We start from the raw sequence: 10,877 nt of genomic DNA, 5'->3' as shown, positions 1-10,877 counted from the left end.
TGGTGAATAATCCTTTTAATGTACTGTTGGATCCTATTGGCTAGTATTTTGGTGAGAATTTTTGCATCCATGTTCATCAAGGATATTGGTCTGTAATTCTCCTTTTTGATGGGGTCTTTGTCTGGTTTTGGGATCAAGGTAATGGTGGCCTCATAGAATGAGTTTGGAAGTTTTCCTTCCATTTCTATTTTTTGGAACAGTTTCAGGAGAATAGGTATTAATTCTTCTTTAAATGTCTGATAGAATTCATCTGGCCCTGGGCTTTTGTTTGTTGGGAGATTTTTGATGACTGCTTCAATTTCCTTAGTGGCTATAGGTCTGTTCAGGTTTTCTATTTCTTCCTGGTTCAATTTTGGTAGTTGATACATCTCTAGGAATGCACCCATTTCTTCCAGGTTATCTAATTTGCTGGCATAGAGTTGCTCATAATATGTTCTTATAATTGTTTGTATTTCTTTGGTGTTGGTTGTGATCTCTCCTCTTTCATTCATGATTTTGTTGATTTGGGTCATTTCTCTTTTCTTTTTATAAGTCTGGCCAGGGGTTTATCAATCTTGTTAATTCTTTCAAAGAACCAGCTCCTAGTTTCATTGATCCGTTCTACTGTTCTTTTGGTTTCTAGTTCATTGATTTCTGCTCTGATCTTTATTATTTCTCTTCTCCTGCTGGGTTTAGGCTTTATTTGCTGTTCTTTCTCCAGCTCCTTTAGGTGTAGGGTTAGGTTGTGTATTTGAGATCTTTCTTGTTTCTTGAGAAAGGCTTGTATTGCTATATACTTTCCTCTCAGGACTGCCTTTGCTGTATCCCAAAGATTTTGAACAGTTGTGTTTTCATTTTCATTGGTTTCCATGAATTTTGTTAATTCTTCTTTAATTTCCTGGTTGACCCATTCATTCTTTAGGAGGATGCTCTTTAGCCTCCATGTCTTTGAGTTCTTTCCGACTTTCCTTTTGTGACTGAGTCCTAGTTTCAAAGCATTGTGGTCTGAAAATATGCAGGGAATAATCCCAATCTTTTGGTACTGGTTGAGACCTGATTTGTGACCTAGGATGTGATCAATTCTGGAGAATGTTCCATGGGCACTAGAGAAGAATGTGTATTCCGTTGCTTTGGGATGGAATGTTCTGAATATGTCTGTGAAGTCCATTTGGTCCAGTGTTTCATTTAAAGTCTTTATTTCCTTGTTGATCTTTTGCTTAGAGGATCTGTCCATTTCAGTTAGGGGGGTGTTAAAGTCCCCCACTATTATTGTATTGTTGTCAATGTGTTTCTTTGCTTTTGTTATTAATTGGCTTATATAATTGGCTGCTCCCACATTAGGGGCATAGATATTTACAATTGTTAGATCTTCTTGTTGGATAGACCCTTTAAGTAGGATATAGTGTCCTTCTTCATCTCTTATTACAGTCTTTGTTTTAAATCTAATTTGTCTGATATAAGGATTGCCACCCCAGCTTTCTTTTGGTGTCCATTAGCATGGTAAATGGTTTTCTACCCCCTCACTTTCAATCTGGGGGTGTCTTTGGGTCTAAAATGGGTCTCTTGCAGACAGCATATTGATGGGTCTTGTTTTTTAATCCAATCTGATAGCCTGTGTCTTTTGATTGGGGCATTGAGCCCATTTACATTCAGGGTAACTATGGAAAGGTATGAATTTAGTGCCATTGTATTGCCTGTAAGGTGACTGTTACTGTATATTGTCTGTGTTCCTTTCTGGTCTATGCTGCTTTTAGGCTCTCTTTTTGTTTAGAGGACCTCTTTCAATATTTCTTGGAGGGCTGGTTTTGTGTTTGCAAATTCCTTTAGTTTTTGTTTGTCCTGGAAGCTTTTGATCTCTCCTTCTATTTTCCATGACAGCCTAGCTGGATATAGTATTCTTGGCTGCATATTTTTCTCGTTTAGTGCTCTGAAGATATCTTGCCAGTCCTTTCTGGCCTGCCAGGTCTCTGTGGATAGGTCTGTTGCCAATCTAATGTTTCTACCATTGTAGGTTACATATCTCTTCTCCCGACCTGCTTTCAGGATTTTCTCTTTGTCTCTGAGACTCGTAAGTTTTACTATTAGATGTCGGGGTGTTGACCTATTTTTATTGATTTTGAGAGGGGTTCTCTGTGCCTCCTGGATTTTGATGCCTGTTTCTTCCCCACATTAGGGAAGTTCTCTGCTATCATTTGCTCCAATATACCTTCTGCCCCTCTCTCTCTTTCTTCTTCTTCTGGGATCCCAATTATTCTAATGTTGTTTCATCTTATCATATCGCTTATCTCTCGAATTCTGCCCTCGTGATCCTGTAGTTGTTTCTCTCTCTTTTTCTCAGCCTCTTTATTTTCCATCATTTGGTCTTCTATATCGCTGATTCTTTCTTCTGCCTCATTTATCCTAGCAGTTAGCGCCCCCATTTTTGATTGCACCTCATTAATAGCCTTTTTGATTTCGACTTGGTTAGATTTTAGTTCTTTTATTTCTCCAGAAAGGGTTTCTCTAATAACTTCTACACTTTTTTCAAGTCCAACAGTATCTTTAAAGTCATGATTCTGAACTCTAGGTCCGACATCGTACTAATGTCAGTATTGAGTAGGTCCCTGGCAGACGGTACTACCTCTTGTTCTTTTTGCTGAGGTGATTTTTTTTTGTCTTGTCATTTTATCCAGAGGAGAACAGATGAATGAGAGAACAGAATGCTAACAGGTTAACAACGTCCCCAGCAAATATACTCTATACAAATCAGAAAAGACCTGAAACCAGGGGACAAGAAAGGGAAAGAAAGAAGAGAAAAAAAAAGGAAAAAGAAAAAGATAAACAAAAACAGAACAAAACAAAAAAAAACAGAATATGATCGAATATGATCAGGCTAGTGCAAAGATCAGTGCCACACACTAGCTTTTGGGCATATTTTGGTCTGTTAGAAGAAAGTGCCTGCTAAAATTTTAAAGGAAGAAAGACTTATATATGTACAAAATAAGGGTTGATACAATGAAGGGATGGCAGATGACTGTAAAGATGAAAATTATAAAAGATTTTATAAAAGGAATTGATAAGTTGTTTTTAAAAAGAAAGAAGAAGATTTAAAAAGAAAAAGAAAAAAGAAAAAAAGAAAAAAAAAGGGAGAGAATGTGATCAGGCAGGAGAATAGAACAAAGCCATACACTAGTGATTTAGGGTATATTTTGATCTGTTAGAAGAAATTGTATCTCAAAATTTTAAAGAGAGAACAACTTATATATATATGCCAAAAATAAGGGTAACTACTATGAAGGGATAAAAATATGACTCTAAAAATGAAAAATAAAAAATGTTTTTTTAAAAAAGGGATTGATAAGATGCTGTTTGAAAAAGGGAAAAAGAAAAATTAAAAAAAACAGTTAAAAAAATTAACTTTGAAAAACTAATGAATTATGGTAAAAAAGCCATGAATTCTATGTGCAGTATTCCCCTAGCACCGGAGTTCTCCCGTTCTCCTTGATCGGTAAACTTGGTCTTGGCTTGCTGGCTGTTCCTGCTGATCTTCTGGGGGAGGGGCCTGTTGCCGTGGTTCCCAAATGTCTTTGCCAGAGGCGGAATTGACCCGCCCTTGTGAGTCGGGCTAAGCAAGCTGCTCCGGTTTGCTCTCAGGAGCTTTTGTTCCCTGCAAGCTCTCGGTACAGCTTTGGAGGACCGGGGTGAAAATGGTGGCCTCCCAATCTCCGCCCCGAGGAGCTGAGAACTCGGGGCCCCGCTCCTCAGTGTGCCCCCAGAGAAAAGCAGTCACTCCTGTCTCCCCGGTCTCCGGCCGCACTCCGTGCTCACCCAGCCTGTGATCGAGTGTTTCTATCTCTGGCACCCGACCCCGTGTGGAGTCTCCAAACCCAGCAGATCCCTGCGGTGCGCTCCCGTGCCGCTCCTCCCCGGGGAGAAAGGGGAGTCTCCCCGGATCTGCCGCTTGTTGGGTCCCTGCTGGAGGAGCAGTGGCCCGACTGGGCCACGGATCACAGTTTATGGCAACCCCGAGCTGAGAGCCCGCGCCTCGGCTCCGTCTCTGCAGCCGGCTTCCCCGCTCCGATACCTGGGAGCTCTGCCGCACTCAGGCACCCCCGGTCTTTCTGTGACCCCGAGGGTCCTGAGACCACACTGTCCCGTGAGGGTTCCACCCCCCCGCTTAGCCACTGGAGCGACGTCCCTCAGCGGAGCCGACTTCTAAAAGGTCCGATTTTGTGCTCCGCGGCTCTAGCACTTGCCAGAAGCGGCCGACGGAGGCCCCCTCCCCCGCCATCTATCCTCCCGAATATCGCCTCGGATTCACTTCTCCGCACGTCCTACCTTCCAGTAAGTGGTCGCTTCTCTCTTCAGAGAGTTGTTGCTACTCTCTTCTTCGATCTCCTGTTGAGTTCATAGGTGTTCAGCATGGTTTGATCCCTATTCAGCTGAATTCCTGAGACCAGACGAAATCCAGGTCTCCTACTCCTCCACCATCTTGCTCCGCCCCCCCTCCTCTCTCTGCTTCCTCTTCTGAACCTGTGGACAGAGCCAGCCCCTACAGGCTATGGGGCGTGAAAATTTCAAACACAGTGCTGTATCTCCTATTTGAGATTAAACTTGGTGAGGAAGTCTTTTTGTAAGGTAATGCCCAAGGTGGTTTCCAAAGGGGACAGTTATATTCTCAGTGTCTTGTGCTTTTATAGCCACAGAACCCCAGACTCAGCTGGGCCTTTCATTCTGTATCTATAATCGACCTTGTGACACATGATTTACAGCATCCAGGTTGAGGGGGTCAGTCAGTAATTGTTCAGAGAAACTCAGTGTCTAGGAACATCAAACCACTCGCCTCCAGAAAATTCTGGCTCTTAGAACTTCTTTACATTGAGCTCAAAATCTGTCCCTCTGAGGCTTCTCCTAAGGAACTGATAGTGTTGAATTTTACCTGAGGTCCACGCTCCTGGAAATCAGTTCCTTCTCCCCTTTGCAGGAATTCATCTGAATAATCACTCCTTGCTGAGTCTGGAATTGTTTTCACTTGGCAGAGCTCCTGTAATCATTTCAGCCTATCCCTGCATTTCTCAATGGAGGCAACATGGCCCCCAAGGAGAGAAGAAGTCATTCTTTGGGAGAGGAAACAAAAGGAATCTTAACTCTTTGTATGTATCCAGCACAGAAATACATAGAGTGCATAAACATGTATAGCGTATATGTGGTATTAAGATTTCATGGTGAGGCTGGAGCAATTAGGATAAAAATATCCAAAAAGGCTCTGTAGGGAGGTAATTATGAAAAAACAAGGTTGAAAAGCACTGGCCTGTTCTGGCTTTTCCACATGAGAACTCTCTAAATGTTTTTGGGCAGCTGTCCAATTCCCACAGAGTGAGTCTGGTAGAGTGTGTACCAGGTCAGTCCATTTGGTCATGTAGCTCACTCCAGTGCCACTTTATTCACACTCATTTCTCTCTATTGAGCTTTGAGGGGTTCATTCTTTCAGGAACTTAAATTTGCTAGAATCCTGCATCACTTAATGATTAGTTCTACCAACAGTAATTATAGATGTCTTCTGAGTCTTGCAAATTTGAAAACACAGACTGTGACATAGAAAACATCTAAAAAAGAAAGCAAGAAAGAATGCTCCTCAATTAAACTACTAAGCAAAAGTGGAATTCCTCTTCCCTAAGTAAACACTATGCATTTCTTGTTGCTAGTCCAAGTTAATTTATTTTATTTTTTTTTTTTTTGCTCAAAATGGCATCCTGGAAAGTTCAGAAACAAAATCAGTGCCAACTCAGTTCAGAACATAAAATTCTTTTCTTAAACATCTCGACTTCAGAGGTAATCAATTCCTATTCTATCCCAACGCTGGGAGACTTGCTATCTACTGATCCAAATCATTTTAATGTGGGAAAACATGTCCTTTCTGTTGCCACTCAATGAAGACTCCTCTGTATCCTCAACCTTGGCCACAGCATGTAATCTCCATCTGACATAATATGCGTTCGGATTCATTATTCTCTGAAAGGCAATAGACACTGAACATTTCTCTATTCATTCACACCATCAGACCGCCACTGAATTATCTCTACTTTCTTGACTTCCACTACATTTCTTGAGCAGTGACTGGTTGTTAATATTTGGCATAGTTTGATACATATGGTGTTTTTGGTGATATGAAACAGGACAGAGTTATAATTTACCTCAAGATGGAATGTCATTAAAATTACCACATCAACCTTTAAATGTCTAATCTATGCCATGTGGGGTTTTGAAACAATCAATAATTCCAAGAAAAACTGAGACAAAGTCTGAATTACTACAGCATCCATTTTCAGAGTTGGCAGAAATGACAATTTCAAGGTCTTCGGTCCATGAGTGTAACACATTTATGAATAGAATAGAAACTTATTTAAAGATCTGTTAGTCTACTTCCCAGAACATCGTCCAGGATCTCTCTTTGGACTAGTCCTGTCTACACGTCACTGTAGTGAAAAGCAAATCTCTCTGTGTGCAGACCTTTGAGGAAGAGATGCCCCCCAGGGATTCCCATGCTTTACCACGAGGGGCGCTGAAGAGCCAGTCATCTACGTACAAGACCAAGAGGCAAGTAAGCGTGGTTCGTGGCTTGACGTACCTCACATAAAATTTGCCAAGTAATTCTGCAAACAGCCAGAAAACGTAAGATGCTCTTGAAGCAAAACCCTGACAACTTAATTTTTCCAGAACGAAGTGTTCTCTTTTCCTACACCTTTTTTTCCCACAGAGTCCATGCACACGAAGGCTTAATACCTTTCTGGCATTTTAACAGATTTCCAAACATTTATCTGTTTAAATGTCTATATCCTTTTAAGTAGCAAAAGAAAGAGTCACTAATTAGGTATGCTGAAGTAAAATTCAATTCATTACAAATTATCTAAGAGCTGTGTGCTCCATTCCGGCTATGGAGAACCAGTCCTTCTCAGGGAACTAATGAGCCCTAGCTTCTGCATTAAATTGGTGCCTGTCATTTAAAATTATACACGGATGTATACATACCTGCATGCCGGGTGACTCATTTATATGTAAATAGTACATATATCCAGTTTTTCTAAAAAGCAGTTCATTTGCTGCAGATTTTAAAATCTGTCTTCTTTACTTGTACTTTTAAAGATATTTTATCAGAGCCCGAATTTAAAGCTATTTTTTTCAATAACCTAGTGACAGCCAGTACCATGCAAATTCTTGAAGTGACATGCGATGCAAAAATAACATGACTTTAACATAATTAAATCATATCGGCATTTCTGATCCCAAGCTTACATCTGTCTCCAAACAGCAAGAGAAAGCCACCCCCACCCCTCCGCCAAAGGGTATTAGCATGTTCTAGCCCTTTTCCGTTTTGCCTCTTCATCAGAGCTGAGACCCAGCTTCCATCACGGCTACTAAGGCTACGGAGCACAGCCCCATGACAAAATTTGTAGACTCCCAATGGCTCCGACGAAAACAAAGGCATAAATTTAAAAAGCAGACTGCAATTTCTGTGAGCGAGGAAGATGGGGTCAGGAAGTGAAGGCTAGCTCCCTTCACCGGAAAATTGGAACAATTTGGCATGCTGACGTTAAGATCACAGTCCCCCGAATCGAGATCTAAACCTCTCAAGAACGGGTGTTTTTGTTTATTTGTTTGTCGATTGGTTTTCATTCCACTCTGTTTACAAAATACATACAACTCCCTCTCTTCCTCACCATATTTTTAAAATAATTAAAATGCCTACAAATATGGGGGAAAATGCTGGCCCATGCTTCCTCCAAGGTGGTTGTTGGTGTGTGTGTGTGTGTGTGTGTGTGTGTGTGTGTGTGGAGAGAGAGAGAGAGATTGAAATTTGTACTGTTGCAGTATCAGTCATGCGCTTCCTTTATGGGCATTGGCCTCAAGATTGGCCTCACCAAACACAGTGTGCATCCACCCAAATTTCCAGGCAAATGCTTCTTCCCGTAATTCATTGTATCTTTGAAATGTGAAAGCCTAAAAGTGAAAGTGAATAGAAATATCTAATATAGTGCTTCTAATGATAGAGCCCAGGGGAAAAATTGTAGAACAAAAATGTATAGGGCAATTATTAGCAACACCAGAAATCCCAAAAAGCTATACTCAGCTGACACATACTTCAAAGTCTTCACTGCTATAATTTAAAAATTTCCTTTGAGACTTTAGTGACAATGTGGTGTCAATATACTAAAACACTTGTGAAATATTTGGGTCTGTTCTACACAAAATTTTGTAGGAGTTAAGTTTGCTTATGGGGGTTCCAGCCTCTGTTTTTGGGTGATTTTTCTTTGTACCCTTATGATGTCTCCTGTCTTTAAGCTTTATTTGCTTATAAATCTCAGAAAAGGACCTGGTAAAATCAATTGTGATAAGGTATGAACGACTGGAGATTGGTTTTCTCAAGGTTAAGCTTTAATCCAACACTAAAAAAAAAATTCTGGTAGTGGAATTCTAACCAAAATCATGATAACAACCAGAATTTAAACTTAAAAATATTAAAGACTGTCAGTTTTTCCCCAAAGCATAAATGATGTCCATGAATGAAATACCTTGGCTAAATTCTGCAATTATAAATGAATGTCATCTAAAATTCATATCAGCTAGGACTGGTCATTTAAAATTCATATCAAAATTCCGTAGCGAGCCAAAGTCATTTTAGAAAAATATCTTTATCCACGATTGGATGCACGTGATAAATGTATGCTTAGATTCATTTCAGTAGTAACAGCAAAAAACCGCAAACAACATAAATGTCCATCCATGGGAGAATGGGAAAATGATAGAAATATAAAGAAATACCATGCAAACATTTTTTTGGTGATTTAAAAAATTGTGGTAAAGTATATGTAACATAAAATTTCCCATTTTAATCATTCTTAAATATACAGTCCAGTTATATGAATCCATTTAAAACTCAGGTTCATCTGTGTATGCTAAAATGATTAAAACTCTCCAAGATATATGATTAAATGGAAAAACAGTACAGAACAGTATGTATAAGATGAATCTACTTTGCTTTTAAATTTTTCATTTGAAATATATTTAAAAAATAAATAACGTACAGAGAATAAGTTTCACCCAGAACCTACTCCTGAAACTGGCATTCTTAACATTGATCATATTTCCTTCAATATGAGTGTATGTAAAAAAATTCCAGACAAATTTGAAGTCCCTTCATCTTTCATCCTCTATCCCTTGCACCTTACTCATCTCTAAGGAATTACGTGAATTTAGTGTGTATCTGATTAATATATTTTTATACTTTTTCATGCATATATAGGTAACACGAATACAATATCATTGTTTTGTGTGCCCTTTTATTTTATTTTATTATTTGTTTTTTTGGGGGGGAAGGCACAGAGGGAGGGAGAGAGAGAGAGAGAGAGAGAGAGAATCTTAAGCAGGCTCCATGCCCAACACAGAGCCCGACATGGGGCTTGATCTCAAAACCCTGAAATCATGACCTGAGCCGAAATCAAGAGTTGGACGCTCAACCAACTGAGCCACCCAGGTGCCCCTTGTGTGCCCTTTTAAATTTGCCTAAATGTTATGACCTCTTCAGTTTGCATTCTTAATCTTCTATCACTCTGAAGTTGTTCTCTTCACTTACCATTTTTGAGTGTGAATATCCCATGTGTATTTTGTGAAAGAGATACATGTATATGCTTGTTTTTGCAAGACAGCTTCCTGGTGGTACAGGTGAGACATTGTTAATAGTATTCATGTCTGGAAAGAAACACTGGGAATCAATGAGGGGTGGTAGGATTTTTACTTTTCATTTTATACCCTTTCAAAAGTGAAATTTTACTGACGTTGTTATTTTGTAATGAAATAAATAGTTTAAAGATGTAAAATCTTCATCCTGTTCATGTGGCAAGGGATGCAAACATATCTAGCAGCTTTTATAGGTTAAATGATTTTTCCCTATTGATCTACCATGTTGTTCAGGTGAAATTGTGCTGTAATGGATGTCATCCATTATGATGAAAGCAGGAGAAGTTCTGGGTTTTAGGGGGAAGGAGGCTGAGAGATTACACAGAAGAAGTCATTTGGCTCATTGAGTTTAGGAAAAGTGAAGGAAATATGCCCTCTGGGGATGCACTGAATAGGAACAGAGAAATGACTGACAGGGCCACCAACACATGTCAAAGGAAACACATTGGAATGGGAGTAAACAGATCTGATTTCAAGTCCTGGTTCTGTCACTAACAACCACATGTTTTAACAATTCACTGAATGCTCTCACTGTAATATTTTCTCTCCATAAAATGAGAACACACAGATTTCTCCTTCATTCATTCAGTATATGTTGGTAGAACCGCTAGTAGGTGCCAGGGACTACTAGAAATTTCACTATTAGAAATATAAAGGTAAACAAGATGGAATGCTTAGCCTGTCCTAGAGGCTGCCTGATATTTTCAGAGTCTAGCCACTGAAGGCTAGAAATAGGCAGAGCGCCAACCATCAGGAGCTGTGAGTTCTGGATATTTCCCTGGACAGACTCACTGGTGCTAACTGAGAGGCCAGATGACCAATAAGAGAATAGTTACTCCAAGGGCCTCAGAGGGAGCCCTAATGCCAAAACAGAAAAGGTCCCCATTTTTCTTGGGACTTGAGGAACTCAGCTTTACCTGAGGAGCAGCAGGATGAGTTAGAAGAATCACAACCTAGACTATCCATGGAATCTGGAAGAGGAATGAAACACTGAGTGAATAGAAAAAGTTATTGAATTCTTTTAATTGGGATCATATTGAATGAGGATATGAAATTTATCCTATATCTTAGTTTATATTTTGAGATTTTCTTAAATTTTTTTTTAAGTTTATCAACTTCAAAATGGTTGCTACCTAAAGGTCACAGTGAGTCATATGGGAGGTGGTGTCACTTTGGGGGAGAAA

Source organism: Callorhinus ursinus, unplaced genomic scaffold, assembly GCF_003265705.2.
Source record: "Callorhinus ursinus isolate GAN/ISIS: 27379988/994484 unplaced genomic scaffold, GSC_fseal_2.0 scaffold6, whole genome shotgun sequence".
Taxonomy (NCBI): domain Eukaryota; kingdom Metazoa; phylum Chordata; class Mammalia; order Carnivora; family Otariidae; genus Callorhinus; species Callorhinus ursinus.
The sequence above is the reverse complement of the archived record's forward strand: the minus strand, read 5'-3'. Positions refer to the sequence as shown.